Here is a 16,255-nt window from a genome sequence, read left to right on the forward strand (position 1 = left end):
GCAGCAGGGTAGTCTATAGTACAGCAGCAGGGAAGTCTATAATATACAGCAGGGTAGTCTACAGTATAGCAGCAGGGTAGTCTATATCATAGTAGCAGGGTAGTCTATTGTATAGCAGCAGGGTAGTCTATATTATAGTAGCAGGGTAGTCTATTGTATAGCAGCAGGGTAGTCTATTGTATAGCAGCAGGGTAGTCTATAGTACAGCAGCAGGGAAGTCTATAATATACAGCAGGGTAGTCTACACTATAGCAGCAGGGTAGTCTATAGTAGCAGGGTTGTTTTTAGTAGTAGGGTAGTCTTTAGTAGCAGGGTAGTTCATCCTAGCAGGGTAGTCTACAGAAGCAGAGTAGTCTCTACGAGCAGGGTAGTCTTCGGGAGTGACGTCATAATGAAATTCACGACCATGGCCCTGAGAACCAGGAGTTATATAACGCACAGCACATGATGCCAAGCAAGGGCAGCTGTAGAGAGCAAGCATCTGTTGCTCACTCACACTCAGCAAATATCCTCTCTCTCTCTCTCTCTCTCTCTCTCTCTCTCTCTCTCTCTCTCTCTCTCTCTCTCTCTCTCTCTCTCTCTCTCGGGGCAGACGTTACCACCCCTTGTGGCTGTGGGCCCACACAGACCATACTGACAGCCTGATCAGTCATGGGAGCTACATACCCGCCTCTCCAGCCATCTGGCAAACTGTGGCGTAAAAGAAAAAAAAAAAAAGTCGTATCTGACGAGACCCCCAACAACAACAGTTCCCAGAGGAACACAAATGTTGCCATAACAACATGTGTGCCTCCCTGTACCACTACAGTCCTCACACACAACATGTGCCTCCCTGTACCACTACAGTCCTCACACAGACATGTGCCTCCCTGTACCACTACAGTCCTCACACACAACATGTGCCTCCCTGTACCACTACAGTCCTCACACACAACATGTGCCTCCCTGTACCACTACAGTCCTCACACAGACATGTGCCTCCCTGTACCACTACAGTCCTCACACAGACATGTGCCTCCCTGTACCACTACAGTCCTCACACACAACATGTGCCTCCCTGTACCACTACAGTCCTCACACAGACATGTGCCTCCCTGTACCACTACAGTCCTCACACAGACATGTGCCTCCCTGTACCACTACAGTCCTCACACACAACATGTGCCTCCCTGTACCACTACAGTCCTCACACAGACATGTGCCTCCCTGTACCACTACAGTCCTCACACACAACATGTGCCTCCCTGTACCACTACAGTCCTCACACACAACATGTGCGCCTCCCTGTACCACTACAGTCCTCACACACAACATGTGCCTCCCTGTACCACCACAGTCCTCACACACAACATGTGCGCCTCCCTGTACCACTACAGTCCTCACACACAACATGTGCCTCCCTGTACCACTACAGTCCTCACACACAACATGTGCCTCCCTGTACCACTACAGTCCTCACACACAGACATGTGCCTCCCTGTACCACTACAGTCCTCACACAGACATGTGCCTCCCTGTACCACTACAGTCCTCACACAGACATGTGACTCCCTGTACCACTACAGTCCTCACACACAACATGTGCCTCCCTGTACCACTACAGTCCTCACACACAACATGTGCCTCCCTGTACCACTACAGTCCTCACACAGACATGTGCCTCCCTGTACCACTACAGTCCTCACACAGACATGTGCCTCCCTGTACCACTACAGTCCTCACACAGACATGTGCCTCCCTGTACCACTACAGTCCTCACAGACATGTGCCTCCCTGTACCACTACAGTCCTCACACAGACATGTGCCTCCCTGTACCACTACAGTCCCCCACACAGACATGTGCCTCCCTGTACCACTACAGTCCTCACACAGACATGTGCCTCCCTGTACCACTACAGTCCTCACACAGACATGTGCCTCCCTGTACCACTACAGTCCTCACACAGACATGTGCCTCCCTGTACCACTACAGTCCTCACACACAACATGTGCCTCCCTGTACCACTACAGTCCTCACACAGACATGTGCCTCCCTGTACCACTACAGTCCTCACACAGACATGTGCCTCCCTGTACCACTACAGTCCTCACACCACAACATGTGCCTCCCTGTACCACTACAGTCCTCACACAGACATGTGCCTCCCTGTACACTACAGTCCTCACACAGACATGTGCCTCCCTGTACCACTACAGTCCTCACACAGACATGTGCCTCCCTGTAACACTACAGTCCTCACACACAACATGTGCCTCCTGTACCACTACAGTCCTCACACACAACATGTGCCTCCCTGTACCACTACAGTCCCTCACACAGAACATGTGCCTCCCTGTACCACTACAGTCCTCACACAACATGTGCCTCCCTGTACCACTACAGTCCTCACACACAACATGTGCCTCCCTGTACCACTACAGTCCTCACACAGACATGTGCCTCCCTGTACCACTACAGTCCTCACACAGACATGTGCCTCCCTGTACCACTACAGTCCTACACAGACATGTGCCTCCCTGTACCCCACACAGTCCACACACAACATGTGCCTCCCTGTACCACTACAGTCCTCACACAGACATGTGCCTCCCTGTACCACTACAGTCCTCACACTGACATGTGCCTCCCTGTACCACTACAGTCCTCAACAGACATGTGCCTCCCTGTACCACTACAGTCCACACACAGACATGTGCCATCCCTGTACCATACAGTCCTCACAGACATGTGCCTCCCTGTACCACTACAGTCCTCACACAGACATGTGCCTCCCTGTACCACTACCAGTCTCACAGACATGTGCCTCCCTGTACCACTACAGTCCTCACACAGACATGTGCATCCCTGAACCAGGTCTACTAGTCCTCCACGACAACAACATGTGCCTCCCTGTACCACTACAGTCCTCACAGAGACATGTGCCTCCCTGTACCACTACAGTCCTCACACAGACATGAATCATCTATTATGTACACACACACACATACAGACACACACACATACACATACACACACACACACACACACACACACACACACACACACACACACACACACACACACACATACACACACACACACACACACACACACACACACACACACACACACACACACACACACACACATACACACACACACACATACACACACACACACACACACACACATACACACACACATATACACACACATACATACACACACATACATATATATGTATGTATATATATATATATATATATATATATATATATATATATATATATATATATATATATATATATATATATTTATATATATATACAATGAGAGTTGGGGTGAGAGAGTGTCATTAAATTTTAGGGAGAATAAAAAGATGTTCTGGAAGGAGGTAAATAAAGTGCGTAAGACAAGGGAGCAAATGGGAACTTCAGTGAAGGGCGCAAATGGGGAGGTGATAACAAGTAGTGGTGATGTGAGAAGGAGATGGAGTGAGTATTTTGAAGGTTTGTTGAATGTGTTTGATGATAGAGTGGCAGATATAGGGTGTTTTGGTCGAGGTGGTGTGCAAAGTGAGAAGGTTAGGGAAAATGATTTGGTAAACAGAGAAGAGGTAGTAAAAGCTTTGCGGAAGATGAAAGCCGGCAAGGCAGCGGGTTTGGATGGTATTGCAGTGGAATTTATTAAAAAAGGGGGTGACTGTATTATTGACTGGTTGGTAAGGCTATCTAATGTATGTATGACTCATGGTGAGGTGCCTGAGGATTGGCGGAATGCGTGGATAGTGCCATTGTACAAAGGCAAAGGGGATAAGAGTGAGTGCTCAAATTTCAGAGGTATAAGTTGAGTATTCCTGGCAAATTATATGGGAGGGTATTGATTGAGAGGGTGAAGGCATGTACAGAGCATCAGATTGGGGAAGAGCAGTGTGGTTTCAGAAGTGGTAGAGGATGTGTGGATCAGGTGTTTGCTTTGAAGAATGTACGTGAGAAATACTTAGAAAAGCAAATGGATTTGTATGTAGCATTTATGGATCTGGAGAAGGCATATGATAGAGTTCATAGAGATGCTCGGTGGAAGGTATTAAGAATATATGGTGTGGGAGGCAAGTTGTTAGAAGCAGTGAAAAGTTTTTATCGAGGATGTAAGGCATGTGTACGTGTAGGAAGAGAGGAAAGTGATTGGTTCTCAGTGAATGTAGGTTTGCGGCAGGGGTGTGTGATGTATCCATGGTTGTTTAATTTGTTTATGGATGGGGTTGTTAGGGAGGTGAATGCAAGAGTTTTGGAAAGAGGGGCAAGTATGAAGTCTGTTGTGGATGAGAGAGCTTGGGAAGTGAGTCAGTTGTTGTTCGCTGATGATACAGCGCTGGTGGCTGATTCATGTGAGAAACTGCAGAAGCTGGTGACTGACTTTGGTAAAGTGTGTGAAAGAAGAAAGTTAAGAGTAAATGTGAATACGAGCAAGGTTATTAGGTACAGTAGGGTTGAGGGTCAAGTCAATTCGGAGGTAAGTTTGAATGGAGAAAAACTGGAGGAAGTAAAGTGTTTTAGATATCTGGGAGTGGATCTGGCAGCGGATGGAACCAGGGAAGCGGAAGTGAATCATAGGGTGGGAGAGGGGGGCGAAAATCCTGGGAGACTTGAAGAATGTGTGGAAGTCGAGAACATTATCTCGGAAAGCAAAAATGGGTATGTTTGAAGGAATAGTGGTTCCAACAATGTTGTATGGTTGCGAGGCGTGGGTTATGGATAGAGTTGTGCGCAGGGGGGGTGGATGTGCTGGAAATGAGATGTTTGAGGACAATGTGTGGTGTGAGGTGGTTTGATCGAGTAAGTAACGTAAGGGTAAGAGAGATGTGTGGAAATAAAAAGAGCGTGGTTGAGAGAGCAGAAGAGGGTGTTTTGAAATGGTGTGGGCACATGGAGAGAATGAGTGAGGAAAGATTGACCAAGAGGATATATGTGTCGGAGGTGGAGGGAACGAGGAGAAGTGGGAGACCAAATTGGAGGTGGAAAGATGGAGTGAAAAAGATTTTGTGTGATCGGGGCCTGAACATGCAGGAGGGTGAAAGGAGGGCAAGGAATAGAGTGAATTGGATCGATGTGGTATACCGGGGTTGACGTGCTGTCAGTGGATTGAATCAGGGCATGTGAAGCGTCTGGGGTAAACCATGGAAAGCTGTGTATGTATGTATATTTGCGTGTGTGGACGTGTATGTATATACATGTGTATGGGGGTGGGTTGGGCCATTTCTTTTGTCTGTTTCCTTGCGCTACCTCGCAAACGCGGGAGACAGCGACAAAGCAAAAAAAAAAAAAAAATATATATATATATATATATATATATATATATATATATATATATATATATATATATATATAAAGTTTTTATCGAGGATGTAAGGCATGTGTACGTGTAGGAAGAGAGGAAAGTGATTGGTTCTCAGTGAATGTAGGTTTGCGGCAGGGGTGTGTGATGTCTCCATGGTTGTTTAATTTGTTTATGGATGGGGTTGTTAGGGAGGTAAATGCAAGAGTCTTGGAAAGAGGGGCAAGTATGAAGTCTGTTGGGGATGAGAGAGCTTGGGAAGTGAGTCAGTTGTTGTTCGCTGATGATACAGCGCTGGTGGCGGATTCATGTGAGAAACTGCAGAAGCTGGTGACGGAGTTTGGTAAAGTGTGTGGAAGAAGAAAGTTAAGAGTAAATGTGAATAAGAGCAAGGTTATTAGGTACAGTAGGGTTGAGGGTCAAGTCAATTGGGAGGTGAGTTTGAATGGAGAAAAACTGGAGGAAGTGAAGTGTTTTAGATATCTGGGAGTGGATCTGTCAGCGGATGGAACCATGGAAGCGGAAGTGGATCATAGGGTGGGGGAGGGGGCGAAAATTTTGGGAGCCTTGAAAAATGTGTGGAAGTCGAGAACATTATCCCGGAAAGCAAAAATGGGTATGTTTGAAGGAATAGTGGTTCCAACAATGTTGTATGGTTGCGAGGCGTGGGCTATGGATAGAGTTGTGCGCAGGAGGATGGATGTGCTGGAAATGAGATGTTTGAGGACAATGTGTGGTGTGAGGTGGTTTGATCGAGTAAGTAACGTAAGGGTAAGAGAGATGTGTGGAAATAAAAAGAGCGTGGTTGAGAGAGCAGAAGAGGGTGTTTTGAAATGGTTTGGGCACATGGAGAGAATGAGTGAGGAAAGATTGACCAAGAGGATATATGTGTCGGAGGTGGAGGGAACGAGGAGAAGAGGGAGACCAAATTGGAGGTGGAAAGATGGAGTGAAAAGGATTTTGTGTGATCGGGGCCTGAACATGCAGGAGGGTGAAAGGAGGGCAAGGAATAGAGTGAATTGGAGCGATGTGGTATACAGGGGTTGACGTGCTGTCAGTGGATTGAATCAAGGCATGTGAAGCGTCCGGGGTAAACCATGGAAAGCTGTGTAGGTATGTATATTTGCGTGTGTGGACGTGTGTATGTACATGTGTATGGGGGGGTTGGGCCATTTCTTTCGTCTGTTTCCTTGCGCTACCTCGCAAACGCGGGAGACAGCGACGAGGTATAAAAAAAAAAATATATATATATATATATATATATATATATATATATATATATATATATATATATATTTATATGAGTGAAGACATGGTACATATATACAAGGTTAAAAAAAGAGGGAACACGAGTGTAAAACACAAACAATCACAAAGAAGTCGCACATGCAACACCACCCGAGCACTTCCTCCACACCTCACTATCTATCAACGTGAAGTACCACGTCACACGTCCTAGATATCACCTCCAGGAAGCAAAGTTTCATCATCTTATAACTTTACGCTGATTTACCGAAGGGAATTCCAGCTACACGGTTACTCACAACAAAACAAAGCAATCATAGCAGCAGCTGTTTATCTCGCTGCCTTTCGAGAGGGAGTTGTGGGTAAACCCCACTCTTTCGCCTCAGATGGGCAGATAACTCATGAGTTTAACCTACAGCATGTCAAGGATACTGACTCTTATACTATAGTTTCCTGACGACCTACAGTTAGGGGAGCGAACCTGGGGGTGATGAGAACCCGGGGAGTGAACCTGTGACACTGTGGCAAACCTTTAAAGTGATTACTTACTGGGAAGTTCTAAGAGCAGTATGTACATGAAGAACTGTGTTCCCGACGGAAGTCCTTCCTGGAAAGGGTAGACTCCTGAGGCAGATCTGATTGTGATCCACCTGACCAGAGCGACACTAGCGGTGGATGTGTACCACTTCAGCGTTAAGACGACCACAGAGACCAGTCCGTCAACCACTATATACATGGTCCCGTCATCCACACATTATAACGTATGTCACCCATCTCTGGGCATCATACCCCACGTCATCCATCTCTGGGCACCATAACCCACGTCAAAACCCATCACTGGGCACCATAACCCACGTCACCCATCTCTGGGCACCATAACCCACGTCACCCATCTCTGGGCAACACAACCCACGTCACCCATCTCTGGGCACCATAACCCACGTCAAAACCCATCACTGGGCACCATAACCCACGTCAAAACCCATCACTGGGCACCATAACCCACGTCAAAACCCATCACTGGGCACCATAACCCACGTCAAAACCCATCACTGGGCACCATAACCCACGTCAAAACCCATCACTGGGCACCATAACCCACGTCAAAACCCATCACTGGGCACCATAACCCACGTCAAAACCCATCACTGGGCACCATAACCCACGTCAAAACCCATCACTGGGCACCATAACCCACGTCAAAACCCATCACTGGGCACCATAACCCACGTCAAAACCCATCACTGGGCACCATAACCCACGTCAAAACCCATCACTGGGCACCATAACCCACGTCCCTGGGCATATGATACACCTCCGGGTGACCTCTCAACCCCAGAGCCTGCAGGTGTCCTGACGCTCGCTGAACATTGGCTGACACTGCTCAGCTGACACTGCTCTCGACCAGACAATCAACCTCGTGAGCTGACAAGAGCAGCCACTTGTGTTGTAACTGCACCGGCCACAGTCTGGACGACTGTGTATCCATTAACATTTGATGACGGACAGATGTATATATTCCCTGCACTCTGAATCTTAGAAACCTAAAACCCCTTGCTAGAAATGTGTGTGTTTGTGTGTGTGTGTGTGTGTGTGTGTGTGTGTGTGTGTGTGTGTGTGTGTGTGTGTGTGTGTGTAAAGAGAGAGAGAGAGAGAGAGTTTCATCTATACCATATGACTAAACTTTTTACTCCACTTCCTCTCAGGGAGGTACCAGGCGCTGGCCCTGAGGACACGATAGCAACGAGTGCCATCACCAGTCTAATGACCAAGGGGTCAGCCTTGTGGATGACAGCTGTACAAAAACCACCCCGGGCCAGTGTGTCTACAGGGGAATGGCAGTGTGTGTTTTATGGTCCAAAATAACACGGCCGGGGGACCAAATAAAGGCTACTGTTCAAACCCGATGGCCACGAACTTGTCTGCTCTCCAAACAGCCACGTTTAAAGGGAAGTCTTCTTGTGATTCTGACTGGGACGAGGGGGAGGAGGAAATTATTCGATGCTATTGGATCCAGAAGCTGAGGAGACTGAGGAGAAAGGATTTGATGCCATCCAATCTAAGAACCTTAAACTTAGGAGAAGGAAAGGGTTTGATGCCATTTAGTATAATGGAAAATATATAAACTAGACTCCACGGCAGAAAAAGAACTTGATGCCATTTAATCCAGACCTTAGGAGATTGGAAGAAGGATCTGATGCCTAAAACTAAGAACATGGAAGAGAAGATTCTATTTCATCTGATGCAGAACTAAGGAAGTAGGGAGAAAAAATTGCTACTATATGATTTAAGACCAAAAACATAGGACAAAGGATTGAATGCCATCTAATCTCGAACCTACGACGTATCAGAGAGCGTTCAGTGCCACCCAGTCTAGAATCTAAGTCTTTCATTGCTAAATATCTACAAAAGAGAATATCGTATTGAGTAATTGTAACAGAAAGAGCCATATTTGTGTATGCACTGGCTCCACATGCCAGTGGTGTAGTATACCATATAATCAGAATGAGGGTCATATAAGGTGGAAATAAACCAAAGAACGGGAGCGGGCGACGAGTGAAAGGTATTTAGGAGAGCAGTATTTACGTGTGCGGGTGAAGTGTGTGGTTTGAGGGAGGTGGAAGCTGGGCGACGTTTGTACGTCAGGAAAACTAAAAGATTCGGGTCCTCCGTGTACTCATCTGCTCACCACAGCAGAGGGCCAGAAATTACATCACAAACATGATATAGACTTTGTAGAATGCCGACACTGACCAGCTGTTCAATGACCTTTGAACCTGGATTTAAACTAAGCAAACGCTCCAACAACAACGTCGAAGAACGGCGGAATGACACTGTTCAGTGGTATAACCATTCATCCTCGTCATTTTTCTCTATGTTCCTTATATTGCCAGTACAATCTTTCCACTCACCAATAACAAGATTTTCCGAAAATATATCACCCCAACAGCGAGTAATTTCTCTCCTACGTATAAATATCAGCCACCGTGAGTCTGGCAACAGAAGCTATAAATGAACATCAAGGCACAAGAAACTTCATGGGATACTAGTTTGCCAAAGGAAATTGAAAATATACAACAGCAGTTGACAGCACACAAATGATGCAGACGTATTTTGGGCTCTTACTATCCTAGGAAAACAGATCTAAGTATATTTTGGAAATATACAGCAACGAGATGAATCTATTCATTCAGGAATAAATGGGTGGGACACCGAGTGTTGATGCGCTATTAAGTACCAACCTAACACTACGCAATATTTTCAACAGATACAGAAAAAGAGGAAAATTGAACACTAAATAAAAAAGGCTAAGTAGGTCACTGCCAAGTCGATCATGAGCGAACAATTACCCAGCAAATATCTTCACTCACACTTAACCTTACAAGGAAGACACATGTTCTTAAAACATAACTTCATCCGCAGTCAGCTGGCGCCACCATCAGCTCCTCCTGTACGTGATGGTGTGGCAGTGATGGTGGCGAATATTCCGCGTCAACAACAACAACAGTAAAGTTCCTACGACTCTCCCCGCCCGTCTCTATAGTGACGCATCGTCTCTCCTTCCAAGATCGTCTTGATTTATTCACCTCCCAAGCTTCCATTTTGCTCCAGATATAAGATATCGTACACCAATGGCAGCGTTATATCTTTTATCTTAATCTTACCACAGCATCATATCAATAAACTGTGAAAGTTGTCACCGTGTGGTCTGGGATCAAGAGGAGGCACCCGTGTTACAAGCAGAGAGGTTACAGCACACACCAGTTCGCAGCGAACAGTACGCTAAGGATATTGGCTCAGTAATAGCACAAGTTTCACGCTTCGGGTACTTGCTATGGCCTGGGTACCATCGGGGTCCCGGCACAAGACAAGAGATTAGCGATCGAAGTGGACGTAACTATGTAACACGTCAGGTAATACCTGAAGTCAAGACATTCGCTCCTGAAGTGGCTGTGGATTGAAACTAAACATTCACGTCTGTTTATCCTGTAAATGCCCGGGTTATGTAAGATTAACAGGCATTCATTATCTTACCTGGTTAGAGTTATCACAAATGTTCGCTTGCTTTCAACGCATTTGAAAAAAGTCGGTTATACCACAGAAAACTTGCATCGGGCACACCTAAAGATCCTGAAGTGAATGTTGTACACAGCTCGAAAACCACATGAATATCAAGTGGACATTTCACTCAGATTCTTTTTCTTTACTTTTTTTTTCATCATTTTCAGACAATCTTCGCCACAGCCTTACAGAGTTGTGTGTTGTCTTGACCTGCAGTTCAAGAACTTCTCTACGTATACACTAGCAAGGCATGTGGACTATGCATCTGATTTCCCCTGTGCTTGCTCGTCTGTTTCGCTTCATACAAAAAGACAAGACCATTTCCTCTTTAAGTTTTGACTTATATCATCTTACCAAAATGCTTCACAGTCTATCTTCACGTATCAGTTCGTGAAGCCTATTGAATCTTCCAGTCTTGAATCAGCAATATTTCACGAGGGGAGGAGACCCACCTGTGATAATCTTTTCCTGTGTACTAAAGTTTAGCCACCCTCCCTGAGAGACGGTGTAGAATCCTACACTTTTTATTCCTAGTCTTGAAATATAAAATCTCCAGTTTCAAAAATAATACGACCGTATCCGGTCCAATTGGATACTTGATACTCTTTCTGCTTTTCCCTACACGCTCTCTCTCTCTCTCTCTCTCTCTCTCTCTCTCTCTCTCTCTCTCTCTCTCTCTCTCTCTCTCTCTCTCTCTACGCACTAGCTTTATCATTTTGGCAGAATCTCGTCAAAGCTACTCACAGGTACTCCAATGAGTTTTACCAGCCAACTCACCAATCAGTAAACACATAGAAAGTCTGACGGAATAAGTGTATGGGAAATGAATAGCCAGAGTAAATATAATCTACAAGCTCGGGTGAATTCAAGAGGTAAATGGGCAGTTCCCCCCAGCCAGCAATGGTCGTGGTGCATTATACTATACCATATCTAGAGGTGATCGTTGGTGCGTTTCGCCGTAGCTAGAAGTGGTCGTGGTGCGTTCCGCCGTACCTAAAGGTGGTCGTAGTTCGTTCAGCCGTACCTAGAGGTAGACTTGGTGCGTTCCCGTAGCCGGTGGTGGTCGTAGTGCGTTCAGCCATACCTAAAGGTGGTCGTGGTGTGTTCCGCCGTACCTAGAAGTGGTCGTGGTGCGTTCAGCCGTATCTATAAGTGGTTGTGGTGCGTTCCGCCGTACCTAAAGGTGGGCGTGGTGCGGTCCGCCGTACCTAGAAGAGGTCGAGATGTGTTCCCATAGCCAGTGGGGGTTGTGGTGCGTTCCGCCGTACCTAGAAGTGGTCGTGGTGTGTTCCCACAGCCAGTGGTGGTTGTGGTGTGTTCCCATAGCCAGTGGTGGTTGTGGTGCGTTCCGCCGTACCTAAAGGTGGGCGTGGTGCGGTCCGCCGTACCTAGAAGAGGTCGAGATGTGTTCCCATAGCCAGTGGGGGTTGTGGTGCGTTCCGCCGTACCTAGAAGTGGTCGTGGTGTGTTCCCACAGCCAGTGGTGGTTGTGGTGTGTTCCCATAGCCAGTGGTGGTTGTGGTTCGTTCCGCCGTACCTAGAAGTGGTCGTGGCGTGTTTCCACCTCAGACAGACATAGTTGTGATGTGTTCAGCCGCAGCTGGAGGCGATAGTGGGGAGTTCCCGCAGGTAGAAGATGGTCGTGACGGGTTCAGGTCTTTGATTATGAGCGAGTTGGAAGACGACCAGTTCTACGAAAGTGGTAGCTAACTTGAGCTCAAAAGATCTTGTGAAGTGAATGTCTGAAGAAAATCATGTCTTAGAACTGGGAGTTTTGCCTGAAGTCCTTAGAGGGCCTTGAGGTAATTACGTAACAGATACAGTCTTGAGCAAGGCTTAGCTGACCTCCGTGGTATAGCGGCCAGCGTTGGTAACCGTGACGTATTCACGCGACGCCCAGATCTCGAGAGTCCGGATAAGTTCGAATCGCGGATGCAAGGTTCACAGTTAACCAAGCTGTTCATCCTCCCCTAAGGGGCAAGTCGATAAAAGTGGATACCTGGCATAGACTAGGAGATATATCTAATCCAACTATCTATCAGATCAAGACACTGCCTGTACAGCCTCAGCATGACACTACCACAGCCTCAGCATGACACTAACACAGTCTCAGCATGACACTACCACAGCCTCAGCATGACACAACCACGGCCTCAGCATGACACTACCACAGTCTCAGCATGACACTACCACAGCCTCAGCATGACACTACCGCAGCCTCAGCATAACACTAACACAGCCTCAGCATGACACTACCACAGCCTCAGCATGACACTACCACAGCCTCAGCATAACACTAACACAGCCTCAGCATGACACTACCACAGCCTCAGCATGACACTACCACAGCCTCAGCATGACGCTAGCACAGCCTCAGCATGACACTAACACAGTCTCAGCATGACACTACCACAGCCTCAGCATGACACTACCACAGTCTCAGCATGACACTACCACAGTCTCAGCAGGACACTACCACAGCCTCAGCATGACACTACCACAGCCTCAGCATGACACTACCACAGCCTCAGCATGACACTGACCACAGCCTCAGCATGACATACACAGCTCAGCATGACACTACACAGCCTCAGCATAACACTACCACAGCCTCAGCATGACACTTGCCACAAGCCTCAGCATGACACTACCACAGCTCAGCATGATACTACCACAGCCTCAGCATGACACTACCACAGCCTCAGCATGACACTACCACAGCCTCAGCATGACACTACCACAGCCTCAGCATGACACTACCACAGCCTCAGCATGACACTAACACAGCCTCAGCATGACACTAACACAGCCTCAGCATGACACTAACACAGCCTCAGCATGACACTAACACAACGTCAGCATGACACTACCACAGCCCCAGCATGACACTACCACAGCCTCAGCATGACACTAACACAACCTCAGCATGACACTAACCACACCTCAGCATGACGCTACCACAGCCTCAGCATGACAGCTACCACAGCCTCAGCATGACACTAACATAACCTCGAGCATGACACTACCACAGCCTCAGCATGACACTACCACAGCCTCAGCATGACGCTACCACAGTCTCAGCATGACACTACCACAGCCTCAGCATGACACTACCACAGCCTCAGCATGACACTACCACAGCCTCAGCATGACACTACCACAGCCTCAGCATGACACTAACACAGCCTCAGCATGACACTACCACAGTCTCAGCATGACACTACCACAGCCTCAGCATGACCCTACCACAGCCTCAGCATGACACTACCACAGCCTCAGCATGACGCTAGCACAGTCTCAGCATGACACTACCACAGTCCTCAGCATGACGCTACCACAGCCTCAGCATGACACTGCCACAGCCTCAGCATGACACTACCACAGCCTCAGCATGACGCTACCACAGCCTCAGCATGACACTACCACAGTCTCAGCATGACACTACCACAGTCTCAGCATGACACTACCACAGCCTCAGCATGACACTACCACAGCCTCAGCATGACGCTACCACAGTCTCAGCATGACACTACCACAGTCTCAGCATGACCTACCACGAGCCCAGCATGACACTACCACAGGTCAGCATGACACTACCACAGCCTCATCATGACACTACCACAGCTCAGCATGACACTACCACAGTGCTCAGCATGACACTACCACAGCCTCAGCATGACACTACCACAGCCTCAGCATGACACTACCACAGCCTCAGCATGACACTACCACAGCCTCAGCATGACACTACACAGTCCTCAGCATGACTCTACCACAGCCTCAGCATGACACTACCACAGCCTCAGCATGACACTACCACAGCCTCAGCATGACCTACCACATCTCAGCATGATACATACCACAGCTCAGCATGACGCTACCCACAGGCCTCAGCATGACACAGATGACACTACCACAGCTCAGCATGACGCTACCACAGTCTCAGCATGACTCTACCACAGGCCTCAGCATGACACTACCACAGCTCAGCATGACGCTACCACAGTCTCAGCATGACACTACCACAGCCTCAGCATGACACTACCACAGCCTCAGCATGACACTACCACAACCTCAGCATGACACTACCACAGCCTCAGCATGACGCTACCACAGCCTCAGCATGACACTACCACAGTCTCAGCATGACGCTACCACAGCCTCAGCATGACACTACCACAGCCTCAGCATGACACTACCACAGCCTCAGCATGACACTACCACAGCCTCAGCATGACCTACCACAGCTCAGCATGACACTACCACAGTCTCAGGCTCACACTCAGCATGACACTACCACACCAGTCCTCAGCTCATGACACTACCACACCTCAGCATGACACTACCACAGCCTCAGCATGACACTAAACCCCAGCCTCAGCATGACACTACCACAGTCCTCAGCATGACACTACCACAGCCTCAGCATGACACTACCACAGCCTCAGCATGACACTACCACAGCCTCAGCATGACACTACCACAGTCTCAGCATGACACTACCACAGCCTCAGCATGACACTACCACAGCCTCAGCATGACACTACCACAGCCTCAGCATGACACTACCACAGCCTCAGCATGACCTACCAGCCACATGACCTACCAGCTCAGCATGACCTACCAAGCCTCACAGACACTACCAGCCTCAGCATGACCTACCACAGCCTCAGCATGACACTACCACAGCCTCAGCATGACACTACCACAGCCTCAGCATGACCTACCACAGCCTCAGCATGACACACACAGCTCAGCATGACACTACCACAGCCTCAGCATGACACTACCACAGCCTCAGCATGACCTACCAGCCTCAGCATGACACTACCACAGCCTCAGCATGACACTACCACAGCCTCAGCATGACACTACCAGAGCCTCAGCATGACACTACCACAGCCTCAGCATGACACTACCAGAGCCTCAGCATGACACTACCAGAGCCTCAGCATGACACTACCACAGCCTCAGCATGACACTACCACAGCCTCAGCATGACACTACCACAGCCTCAGCATGACACTACCACAGCCTCAGCATGACACTACCACAGCCTCAGCATGACACTACCACAGCCTCAGCATGACACTACCACAGCCTCAGCATGACACTACCACAGCCTCAGCATGACACTACCACAGCCTCAGCATGACACTACCACAGCCTCAGCATGACACTACCACAGCCTCAGCATGACGCTACCACAGCCTCAGCATGACACTGCCACAGCCTCAGCATGACACTGCCACAGCCTCAGCATGACACTACTACAGCCTCAGCATGACACTACCACAGCCTCAGCATGACACTACTACAGCCTCAGCATGACACTACTACAGCCTCAGCATGACACTGCCACAGCCTCAGCATGACACTACCACAGCCTCGGCAATAATCCTGGTGGTCAGCCACCTGTACCCCGGCAGCCGTCACAGACACGACTAATGGCTTCATCACGGTCATGCTACTCCCTGATATCAAGCGACAGTCAGCTAGCAACTCTCTCTCTCTCTCTCTCTCTCTCTCTCTCTCTCTCTCTCTCTCTCTCTCTCTCTCTCTGAAAGGGAGCTGAAACATGAATGAGAAAGAGACAGGAGCCTTTCTCTTTCTCACTTACGTGACATTTCAAC

This window comes from Panulirus ornatus, chromosome 21 (genome assembly GCF_036320965.1).
Source record: "Panulirus ornatus isolate Po-2019 chromosome 21, ASM3632096v1, whole genome shotgun sequence".
Lineage (NCBI taxonomy): Eukaryota > Metazoa > Arthropoda > Malacostraca > Decapoda > Palinuridae > Panulirus > Panulirus ornatus.